Here is a 12,580-nt window from a genome sequence, read left to right on the forward strand (position 1 = left end):
GGTGAGTGGGTTCTAAGGGTACCAGGACTGGGGTCAGGAAACTATTGCAGTAGTTCAGCTATTAAAAGAAAAGTGAAGGGAGTCTGGAGTAAGACCTGACAACAGGTTGGAGAAGAAGATGCAGATGTGAGAGACATTAAGAAGAACTCACAGGACTTGATGGCCACCTACATTAACATATGGGAAAGACAGTGGTAGAGAAGGGATCCAGCATTAAGCCTCATCTTACACGCACACACACACAGACGCACACAGACACACACACACGCACAGACACACACACACACACACAGACACGCACACAGACACGTACCCTCGGGACAAGAGTGATATCCAGTTCGCATTTAGTTGCAAGAAAATTCTGTTCTCCTTTGGACAATAAGAAAAAAATACGCGTGTGACTCTCAGCCAGCAGCGGGTCGAGCTGCCCGACCCCGGCGGTGAAGGCGATCGCCGAGCCCCCCGTGGCCACTCGGCGGGAAGCGTGAGCAGAAGCGTGCCCAGCCGCCGGGTTTTCTGGGAGAAAGACGAGGGTGGGGGGACGCTGGGGGCTCCTGGGAGCCTGGGAGGAAAGCGCCCCTCCCGGGAAGCTGGGCTTGCGGGGCGATGGGGTCAAGGGGTGCCTGAGTGTCAGCTGGCCTCGCTGAGGGGGCCGGCTGGACGCAGGCCGAGCCGCGGCCTTTGTGGGGGGAGATGTGCGGATGCTGCTTGTGCCGGCCGGCGCCCCTCTTCTGAGGGCACAGGCCACCTCGTCCCCGTGTGCGTGCCTCAGCCACACCCGCGTGATGCACACCAGAGCCTGCACTGCTGGTGAGGTAAGGGGTTCGGGGGGCCCCAGAGACTCAGCAGGACCCAGCTTCGGAAACACACTCATTTGTGGACACCGTCTGAGCCGCCCGCGTGAACCAGTGCAGACGGTGACAGGCTTCGCGGGTGACGGCAGGAAGCAGGACCACTGCCGGCCGTGCCCTGCAGACGGCCCCGGGACACGGCGGGCCCTCGAGGACGCAGACGGGCGGTGGGCACCGTTCTGCAGGACACCCGGGCGGCGAGGCGAGGCAGGATGTGGGCGCACAGCTCCGGCCGGCCTTGGGCACGAGGGCAGGATGACCACCAGCTGGAGGCCGAGGCAGCCGGGGCCCAGGACGCGACTCCGTGATTGACGAAGGGGCGGCTTTGGTGGAAAAAGCACTGGTTTTCCAGTGACATTGATGTCCTTGGTCTGTTGCCTGTGACCTCTGTGACCTTGGCAAGTCACTTTAGCGTGAAGGTGAGGTGGGGCACAGCGCTTTCCAGACCCGTTTCTCAGGTCCTGGTCGCCGGCCCGCCGGGCACCAAGCTCTTTCTGGAACGGGCCGGGCAGCCTTCGAACGCAGGTCTGGACCCTTCCTGCGGCGCTCTGCGCCCCACCCAGAACTTCTCGTTGTCCCACCCCAGGCCTCATCACACCCTCAGGCCCGCCTTCAGCAGGGGACCCCGGACGCCCACCCTGTTCGAGAAACCGGCTCAGAGAGGTGGCATCGTGGGCCCCTTTCACGAACGACCAAGCGGGATTCTGCTACGTGCGGGACGGGGACGACACTGCGACCCGGGTGCCTGAGTCAGGGCCAGGTGTCTTCTCAGCCGGATTCGTCCCGCGCTTCTGCATGGAAGTGCCCGTGCCTCGCCCCACGGGGACAGGAAATAACACGGAGGGGACTGGGCGGAGACGGCGGCTTCCGCCGCAGAGCTGGGTGCTGCGGGCTCAGCCGTGCACGCTCAGCACAAGGCGGCCGACCTCGCTGGCTGGGTGCGTTCCGCTGGGGAGCACGGGTCCCCACCCTGGAAGGCGACGTAATCCCCAAATCCACGTCACCTCCCAGAAACATCTGAGGGCACGAAAGCAAAGCTATAAGGCAATCCAGGCTCGGCCTCCGGGAGGGCCCGGCGGATGGAGCAGCGAGGCGGATGGAGCAGCGAGGCCCGCCCTTGATGGCACGGTCCCCAGGAGGTCCAGGGGCTGGATCACGCTCCTCGCTCTGGCTCCACCTCCGGCGTGGAATTTGGAACAGGAGGAGCTGACCGGTGTGGGGAGCAGACGGGCTTTGGGCCAGAATTCAAGCCCTTTCTATCACTTATCAGCGGGGAGGCCGGGGACGACACCCCAAAGCTTGTTCCCGCTCTGTAAGGGACTGGCAGGCGCCCTGCCTAAGGTTTGGGGAGCCTCGAGTACACGGCTGGCACGAAAGAAATGTTCGGGTTTCCCCCTCCTTTCCACGTCCCTTTTGAGAGCTGATTCGGAACAATGCTAAATTTTGGCGTAGCCCCCCGAATGAGCACGTCCACTGATGTGAAGAAAAGGACAAAAACCACCACCAAAAATTTATATACACGGAGCAAAAACAAGGAAAAAGCCTCCTCCTCCGAAGACGCAGTTAAGCCACGTATTCTGGGCAACAACACGAGTCCGTCCTCGGAAAGCTTGTTCTATTTAAATACCCGGTGGTTTCAGCTGCAACTTCATGTTTTGCTTAATTGTCCAGAGTGGCAGATGTGATTTCTGTGTAAGTTTCTTTCCCATCTGCTTTTGTGCTAGAAATATCCGTGGAAGGCGCTGGGGCTCCTCCGGAAGGGCGGGCCTCACCTACACTGACGACAACGACCTTGCAAACCCGACGACAGCCAAATCGCGCCAGCCGTGGGGACCGAGCCCGTTCTCCGATGGCCGTGGGGACCGAGCCCGTTCTCCGATGGCCGTGGGGACCGAGCCCGTTCTCCAATGGCCGTGGGGACCGAGCCCGTTCTCTGATGGCGTGGGGACCGAGCCCGTTCTCCGATGGCCGTGGGGACCGAGCCTGTTCTCCGACGTCCGTGCAGCCTCCCGCTTTGCCTTCCCTCCGTCGCTCCAAATCGGAATTCTTCCGGAATGATACTAAAGATCTGTCTGTCCACGCGCTCCCGGTACATCTCCATGATGGGCGACCTGAGAAGCTGCCCCGTCCCGCGGCCGAGCCCAGCCCCGCGAGCCCACACGTTCCCGGCGCCCGCGCAGGAGGCCCTGATGAGCTGCCAGGACCCACGGTCATCCTGAAATGCTCCATTTTTGCCCAAGGGGTTCGTGTTTTCCTTTGGCACGGGCCCCGCAGATTGTATCGTCGGTCCTGCCTCAGAATGTCGTTTCCTTATTAACAACTACGTGTAAATTCTGACCTGGCACACGGAGGAGGACGGGCCTGGCATCCTCGGGGCGCGTCCACCTGGCGGCCCGCATCTGTGGCTGGGACGGGGCTTTCCGACGCTTTCGGAAAATGCGTCAGGGAGGTCGCGAGAGAAAAAACAAAGGGAAAAGATAAAAGAGAAGAAGAGACTCCCGGGATGCGATCGTCCGTGAGCCGGAGCCGCTGATGGGGGCGTGGCTGCAGCCAGGTCACTGCTGTCACCAGCTGCGAGGCTGTGGGCGCAGCACGTGGGGCTGCCCCGCCCTCGGCCCGGTCTCCCAGAGTCCCTCGTGGGGCACAGTGTGCGCCTGGCCGGTGTCCCCATCTGTCGAGTGGGGGTGGCCCTCGTGGGGACAGCCTGGCCGGTGTCCCCATCTGTCGAGTGGGGGTGGTGACGACGACGATGACACACGCTCCTCGGGAGGTGAGGAGGTGGGGACGAACGAGGCACGGGGACCGGAATGCTTCGGGAACAGTACAGTGCCAGGCCCAGCGCACACTACTCTGCTGACATCTGCGGCGAAGACACTTCCACATTTTCACGGTCGGCGCTCGGCCCAGCTGTCCCCCTCCGCTTTCTCGCGGCCCTCCAGCCACTCCCAGTGTCCTCGCCGGCGCTGCTCACCCCTGTGTGCTCGTCTCCCCTCTCGGGTCTTCTCCGGGGACGGCACGGAGCTCTGTGGTTTCTGTCGGTGCCCCCAACGTCACGAATGTGTGAACGCTCATGGCTACTGGCTGGTCCTGTTTCCCACTGACGTCCCTGTCCCAGGGCGGGACGATGCCTCCTTCCCCTCTGTACCCCACAGCACGTGGGACTTCGCCGGGGCCTGGAACGGGCTCGTGAAAGCTCTCCAACGAGTCAGCAGAGCACGCGCGGCCATCACGTGCTCTCACATAACTGCATTTTAGGGGCATTTCACACTTCGACAGACCGAGCGTATCTGCCTCACAGGGACACAGGTCACCGAGGTACCCTCCAAATCGACGGTTTACAACCAGACAGACACAGTTAACTTCTGGCTCCTCTGCCTCTGACTGGCTGTCTGGCTCTGGGAGGGTTAGTTAGCTTCTCGACGCCCCATTTGCGTCCTCATCTGTGAAGTGGGCAGAACCACCTTCATCCGTCAGTCTTAAATGCGTCAACAAATATAAGGCATCAGAACTGTGCCTGGCACACAAAGGCCCCCAGCAGGTGTCAGCTGCCTCCTCTCAGACCTGCGTCAGGTGAAGGCTGGTGAACAGTTAGGAGCCCACTGGCCGTCTGCTGCTCCCCTCCCCACGTCTGGCACGGGGAGACGGCCATTTTTGGGGTTGAAGCCCCCTTCCCCCTCCTGGCCCCGGCTCCCAAAACTAATCAGAGCAAAAAGTAACCCGTCCTCTTCCATCAGGAAAGGACGTGCGATGCCCTCTCCGCTGCACACACGCGCACGCACAGACATGCACACACATGCACACGCACAGACACGCACACACGCATGCACAGACACGCACAGACACGCACACGCACAGACACGCACACACGCACAGACACACATACGCGCACACGCACGCACACTTGCTCATGTAATACACCAGGACAATCTTTTTTATGTGCTAATGTAATCTTGCCGGACAGAGGCAAAATCGTGGATGAATGACAAGCAGGACAATGTGTATGTGTCTTTCTCCCGCCAGCCACTCTTGTTCCAGACCTGAGGGTGAGATCACTATCCACACACTGTTGGTGACCACGTGCGCGGTCGCGGGTAGAAGCAGCCGCCCCAAAAGGCCAGGGTGCCGGAGAAGTAGTTAATCTATAACTGGATGGACGTCTGTCTTCCCAGGCAGGAAAACTCCTTCCCGAAGGAAGACGATCAAGTCACAGAAGAATTATAATTATGACAACTTGACTTACAAGATGAAACAAAGCCTTAAATTAGAAGAATCATGTCTTCGCACATAACAAACACGAACGGTAGTTTCAATAATGGTAAAGAAATAAACTGACCTAAATGTTCCACACGGGGTTATGGAGAAGGTTCCGTACGTAACGACACTTCGCTACGCACTTCGGACTGTATTCTATACAACGTGAGCACCGAAGCTGCCGTAAGAAAGGCTTTTCCATAGGCAGACTATCCCTGCTTAGAAAAATTCCAGCAGATATAAGGAGATGAAAGAAAAACATGCAGCCGAAAACCTAACAAAATAAGACAACCAAGTCGTGGCTCGGAACGTCTGTGGTCTAAATAAACTCGTGATGGGGCGGAGCACCCCGGAACGTGTCTCGTGACGTTGGAAGGGCCAGTGGTGCTCGCTCGTGAGGGGTGTGGTCACCCCCGCATCACTGCGACAAAGGCATCAGAGCGAGCTGCCACGTGGGTGGGTGGCCTAGGGAGAACCGTGCCAGGGCCCGCGGCGGCGCACCAGCGGACGAGCAAGCGGAGACGCAGGTAACCGCGGACGGGTCCTGTCGGGAACGCAGAGGCGCTGTTTCCGTCCCTTCTCTAAACAATATGCAGATGACAAACGGCCACCAGCGCCCGCACGTCTGAGCAGTGACGAGCGTGTGATGCCCAAAGCCCCCAGGACAGCGAGACTACTGACCAAGAGCTGACAGAAGTCACGCTGCTCGCTCCGCTCACGGAGCAGGACTGGCCGCGCAGGGCACACGCCCAAGGAGTCGGAGGCCTGGGTGTTTTTCTCCAGAAATAAACGTGGCAGCGAGAAGCCCTCTCCACTGACGCCACACGCGGCCGTTAGGTTCCCTGGCCACCGGCAACAGAGTCACAGGAGATGACCCGGTAAATGTCCACAATGCCATAAAGCACTCTTTTATGATTTAAGTGGGAGTGACACCAACACGCGGGTTTAGCAGCTCCGTATTCACACACACGCACACACACACACAAGCATGCACACACATGCACACGCACCCACGCGCACACGTTCACACACACGCGCGCACACACACGTGCACACACGCACACACACACATTCTGCTGGGAGCAGGCAAAGTCATCTTCGAGAATTACACCAGAGCGTGAAGGTCACCCCTGCCCGCACGGACCAGCCATCCATGGTGCGATTAGAGCCAGACACGGCAGTGTCACCGAGGCTCTGAGGGGCACCACCTCCTCATGCCGACTTAGCAAACGCTCGTCAACACGGGCAAGGCCTGCCCGCCCTTCCACACGCGGTGCTCTGGGTCGGGCGACACCCGCGTTCCAGATCTGAACGACAAAGATGCCCACCCGGTCTACCTCGGCCGGCCAGGGGGACTTTGGGGGCTCAGGTTCTCACTTCTCCCCCAGGCCCAGGAGCAGTGCCAGCTCCGGAACGTGCCTAAGAGATGGCCAAACCGTTTCTATCAGCTGCGTTGCCACGTGTGGCCATTTCGGTAAGTCCTAGCCAGTGGAAGGCAAGCAGAGGATGGGTGGTATTCTAGAAAGTTCTTTGCAAAGGAAGTAAGTCCACCCTTCTTCCTCATGCCTGGAATGCGTCGGAGGTGGCTGGAGCTCTAGCAGCCACCTTGGACCATGAGAATGTGGAAGGGTCACACTTGTCTTCTGTTTCTTGAAATGCGGTGCGTGTGGTGTCTGTTGTAGTCAAACCTCATCCTAACAAACACTCCCACACTGGGTTCGAACTACGACGTGGGGTAAATGGTTGAAGTTTTCTAAGTTCGTTTTCCAATCTGTCAGCTAAGGAAAATGGAACCTGCCCCTTTAGAGTTCTTTGTCGCGAGGGTAAACATTGAGATAATGTGGACAGTCCTTCGTGCATCGAAAATTATCGCACCAGTATTAGTACTGTTGCTAATATTTTCCAGTTTATTTCAAATTCCCAGAGAAAAGTAGGTCAATGATCGACAAATTAAAACTAGCCAAAAATATAGAAATCTCCAATTTCATTTTTCTGGCAAGATGTTTTATTAGCAAAAAGCGAGTCCAAGATAATTAGTGTGTGAAAGTGACCGCAGGTTATTAAACATTTCTAATTGTTGTGCTCCCGGAAAACTTGCTGCCAAGAAGTTACGTCAGCTACATGGGAGGAGGAGGGGGCGGAGAGGGGAGGGCGGGCGGCAGGGCGGCGTCTCTAACTCCACGTGGGTCCCGAGGTTTGCCCGTGTGCAGCTAGAATCACGGGATCGCAGAAGCGGAGCCAGGGATCGAGGTGGCAGAGGCGCAGGCAGGATCCTCCCCACGCGCCCTGCAGCCCCAGGTCCTCGCCCACGTGATCACCTGCTAACGGTGTGTGATCTCGGGCCAATTCGAAGACGGCGCGCCCTCGGGTCTGTAAGGTTGGTCGTGTTTCTGAAGAACTTGGCCTTCTGACCCGGGTTACTTTCCGCTGCTGTCTCTGGAGAAGGCTGGATGCCATCCCCGGGCAGGGGAAGGAAGTGAGCCGCTGAGCTGAGGACCGCGGCTCAGGGAGAACACGCCTCCTGGCGCCAGCGGCTCCCGCTCCCTGGCCCACCCAGGGCGCCTGGCGCTTCCCACGGCCCTCCAGTGCCGCCTCTTCCAAACTCAGCGGCGGGGTCTCTGTGGGCCCTGTCCCTCAGCTTCCTGGCTCAGCCCTGCAGGGGTGTAGCGGGTTAGGAGCGGCTGTACAAGCACGTCTCTGTGGACGCCTACAGGGTGGACCCCACAGCGAGTGGGCACGACCGGCTACGGGCGTGGCAATGCCACACTGGCTTCCAACAGGAGGCGAGGAGCAAAGCGAAATTTTAAAAAACTGATCTTGGACGTGGTTCCATAGTGTAGCGGTCAGCACGTCTGCTTTACACGCAGAAGGTCCTGGGTTCGCGCCCCAGTGGAGCCACGGTCCATGGTCTACGGCCACGCCACCCTGAACAAGCCCGATCCCGTCTGATCTCAGAAGCTAAGCAGGGTCGGGCCTGGTTAGTACTTGGATGGGAGACCACCCAGGAAGACCAGATGTAGGCGTAAATAACAATAATAAAAAAAATAAAATATTGATCCTTATGGAGCATCCATATAATCTGATGAAATATCAGTCAATCAACCAACCAACCAACCAAGAGAAACACAGCTCACGTCTGATCCCCCTTCTTTGAAGTGACCGGTAGACATCTGACCGAGCCGTGCCTTGAATAAGCTTCCCCATAACATGGCGCTAGCACAACACATAGCACACACGAATTTGGGGTTGAGGGGGAAGGAACCGCACATCGATCCCAGATAAACACGGCCCGAGGCTAACAGCATTTACCTATTTACCTAAAACGTTTACAAAAATAATGCCCAGATATTAAAGGATATATTCGATGTTTATTTTTCCGACATCCCAAAATACACCGAACTCAAGTCACTGGCATGCACGCGCGCACACGCGCACACACGCACACGCGCATATGTGAAGTACAACTAGTATCTAGTAATGTGTGCACATGAGATTATAGTCCTAAATCTGCATAATCCACGTACATGTGTGTTCTATTTTTACGTGTTTAGTTGGCGAGCAGGTTATACATGTTTTACCGTGAAGAAAAATCCTCGTCCCCGACTGCCAGTGTGTCCCTAAGCGGTGCCACGTGAGCGGGCAGGCCTTTTAAGGACACGGAGGAGGGAAGTGGTTTCACCGAGCTTCTTGCATAAATCATGGAGTCAGGGCTCAGGAATCGATGAGTAACAGCAAGTAAGAAGGGAAGGCGTGGGGCGGGGGCGGGCAGAGGCCGCTTACGCGTTTCCAATACGGCCCTAGTCCAGCTGCCGGGAAAAATATCCAAAAAATAATCACACATTTGGCTTCCCACGGAGTGCGTCCCGAGCACTCAGAGACCCCACCGGGGCCTGTCCGGGGAGAAAGGGGGGCAGTTTGAGAAATTCCTTCCCGTCAGGCTTTATTGTGCTACTGCGACTAAGCGGAGACAAAAAGACAAATCTCAGCTCCCTACTTTCATCTATAATTGAACCAGGTCCAGAAGGGTAGAGCAAGGACCATCTGTAAGGCAGGCGGCGTCGGCAGCCGGGAGAATGAAATATTCAAATCAGTCCACGCCACGTCCATCATGACAGGGCGCGGTCGCGGCTTCTGGCTGCGGGGAGAGGGCGGGGGGCGGGGGACGGGGAGGTTATTTCTTGTTTTGTCTTGTATTTTATTGTTGTTTTCGGGGCATGAATTAACCTACCAAAATGTCATTCTGAGAGAGAAAGACAGAACATACCAAAACAGGCTCGGGAGGGTGGGGAATAAAAAGAAACCTTTTAATTAATTTATTTTTCTCAGAGAAGCTGAAGGAGGGAGGGGAGGAGAGAGAGGAAAGAGAGAGAGAGAGAGGCTGCTACCCCCAAACTGGTCCACTTAGAGTCTCTCTCGCTTTAGAAATAAGACATTGCCCCAGCGTCTTGCTTCACGTAAACGGGCACGATTTTGGGGGTGGGGGTGGGGGTGGGGCTGGAGCTGCTTGTTCTGATCCCCTTAATCAGGGCTGCTGAAATGTGTGACATGGTAAGTGGCTCGAGGCCCTAGCAGTAGTCAAGATGGAGTGACAGGCTCCATTTAAGATGTCACCGTACGTAATAAAGTGTAAAACTATACTTAAAATAAACGCGAGAGAAACAGTAAACTTGACTTGGTGCTTGAACTTGCACAGACGCACGGAAACGGGGGGAGGGAGCACGTGGCCCGGGGCTTTTCAGAGGCCCGTTCTGAGCAGGGGTCCAGTGAGGCTCTAAGGAGAGGTCCAGTGGCCGGACCCCAACACGTGAACTGGGCATCTGACTGGCTCACGGCCACAACCTCCCGAGGGCTGGCAGCACGAGCTGTTCCAAGGGCCAGGCCTGGAGTCCCCGTGCTCCCTGACGATGCTTCAGAGGGCAGCTTGGGCACCTCTGATCCCAGTTCCAGAAGGTTCTCCCAGCCACGGTTCCCTGCCCCGCCTGCCCACCTGTGCCAGGCCGCATTGCCACAGCGTGGAGCCCGGTGCCGTCGCTTCAGAGGGCTTAACTCAGAGCTGTCAAGGCTGGTCGGCCCCAGATTGGAATGATACTTTCTTCCCCCTCCAGGCCCTGCAATTACTGTTACATGTGGGGGTGGATGCGATGTCAAAGCAAATGTTTTCCTTATGTTTCTTTCTTTAAAAAAGGAAAAAAGAAATCACAAGTGGGAGCCAGCAGACGAAGCCGAACCAGCCACCCAGGCATCTGCGTCACGGAGAGGCACCGGGGGAAGGGGACTTCCTTGTGCATTAGACTTGGGGGCTTCGGGAGGGGCCTTGACCCTCAAATCTACATTAATGCCACGGACGCAGGCAGAGCTGAAGGCGACCCGCCCTTGGCCTGCTGTCACAGCTCACTGCGGGGGTTTGCGTCTGATCGTCCGTCGCGCATGTACTGCTTAGTCTTGACCTGTAATTAAGACTATAAGTGACTTGAGGACAGATGCTCCTTAAAAAAATTGTTTTATTGCAGTATATAACGCATTAAATAAAAGCACAGAAATCACAGCTACCTGCCTTGAGGGGCTTTCACGGAGTGCACGCAGCCCAGGGTCCAGAGCAGGATCAGGAAAAACAGCCTTGCTCATGGCACCCAGAAACCCCACTCAGGCCCCCGTGGCCGGGGCCAGCCCACCGAGGGCCAGCCGGGCCCAGGCTGACGCCTCCTAGGCGCGGGCTCGTCTGGCTGCTTCTGAACCGAATTTCCCTCACGTTCCTCGGTGCTCCCACGGGGCCTGGCACGCCCCTCCCCCGAGACTGCCATCGAGTCCTCGGTGAGCACCCACTGTGTGCCCGGCACGGGGCTAGTGAGCAAAACCGGCTTCCACGACACGCCGGTGGGACCGTCCGAACCGAAAGGGAACGGAGCAGATTTTACTTCCGAGTGTCTCGGCCGCTGGCGTCGGAGGGAGCGAGGACGGAGCCGTCCAGCTTGCACGCCACGAGGGCCGACGCCTGCCCTTCCACCGTTCGCACCCTCGCCTCGCACCTGGCTGCTGGCGGGGCGGGGAGGAGAGGTCCCGATGGCGACAGAGCGAGGAAGAGGCGAGGGCGGCGGGGTCAGACGGGCTGTGTCCCCTGCCCGCCCTCATGCTCTCCGTGGGGCTGAGCTCCCCCCGCACCCCAGCATCGTCCGAACCCTGCTTCGGAGTCGGCCTGCGGCCCACAGTGCCCCTTCCCACCCCGCCGGGCTGCAGTCGCTCAGAGTGAGCGTTTTATTAGCCGTGGGCCCTGACACCATGCGATGATATATTTAAGCAATAATGAACCAGAAGACGGTGGTTGTCTCAAAGAACCATTGAAATGGTAAAAATAACCAGCAGCGTTTTGTGAACACAAAGCCCCGCTTGCAACTCTGTGATTCCGACACAGGTTTTGGGGACAAGGTGTTGGATCAAAGAGGGAAAACTGGGGCGTGGAGGCTCTGTGCCAGCGTGAGGGGGTCGCGGGCCAGGCTGCATGTGCCAGCAGCGTGGTCTGGCCCCCAGCGTCCAGTCCCTTCAAAAGCCACAAAATACTTCAAGTTCTAAACTACCAGTATCGCGGTGAAAACATCAAGTCTCATGGCTGGACCCAAACAGACCCGAAAGTCCACTGTGACCGTCCGAGCACAGGGGCCGGCCTGGCGGGTGGCACCCGGAAGTTTAACTGGGTCGGCACGACCTAGGCGGCCGCCTCCGTGAAAGCATGCTGGGACATGCTGGGACATGCTGGGACACGCTGGGACATGCTGGGCACAGACCAGCAACGGCGACGTCCCGAGGCTAAAAGAGAAGGGGCTTCCGCCAGCACGGAGAACTGCCTTCGAGACCCTCCCTGCCCTCCGTCAACGCCCCAGGCGAGCGCACTCATTCACCGCTGGACATGCTAAGGGCAGCGTCGTGGACGTGACTGGAAGGGTGGCCACTCATGTCCCTGCGTCCCCGTGTCCCTACACCTCGTTCAGTCGTCTGAACGTTAAAACGCCACCGTGGCGAGGCTGCCCGCATGCTTTTAATCTACCGGTCAAACTCCAGACAGTAACAGGAATCACAAGTCTTCGGGGAGCTGCAGAGCTAAGGCTCCCCGCTTAGCACTGAGTATCAGCTTACAGTAACGTTTGCTGGGCCCTTTCCAGGTGTCGTGTTAATAATAATAACAAACGCACGGGATTTCATGCCTTTTTGCGGTTTGTACTCGGAACCTGAAGCTTCGAAGCCAAGGTCGACCCGTGAGCACTGTCACTGGACCTCGTCGGGTTACGTCCTCGAACCCCAGCCCGGCTTCTACGGGTCTCTCGGCAAGAATCTGGGTCCTCAGCGGGCAGTGAGGTCCTGTCTTGTTTATCGCCTCTGTTCTCAGTGCAAAAAAGGAGCACCTTTCTCCTGACCGAAAATAAAAAACATAAAACCCCAAATCTAGTTCGTTTCAGAAAAATAAAATGACTGACTACGAGCTCTGC

General features: G+C 57.5%; 1 protein-coding gene and 1 pseudogene across 1 annotated transcript in view; one reads left to right on the plus strand and one right to left on the minus strand.

Moving 5' to 3' along the window:
- PBX1 (PBX homeobox 1) overlaps positions 1-12,580 on the minus strand; it is a 219,103-nt gene that overhangs the window by 49,366 nt on the left and 157,157 nt on the right. The window lies entirely within an intron of this gene.
- LOC112476498 lies at positions 8,010-8,131 on the plus strand (annotated as a pseudogene).

The sequence above is a fragment of the Pteropus alecto genome, unplaced genomic scaffold, assembly GCF_000325575.1.
Source record: "Pteropus alecto unplaced genomic scaffold, ASM32557v1 scaffold101, whole genome shotgun sequence".
Classification (NCBI taxonomy): domain Eukaryota; kingdom Metazoa; phylum Chordata; class Mammalia; order Chiroptera; family Pteropodidae; genus Pteropus; species Pteropus alecto.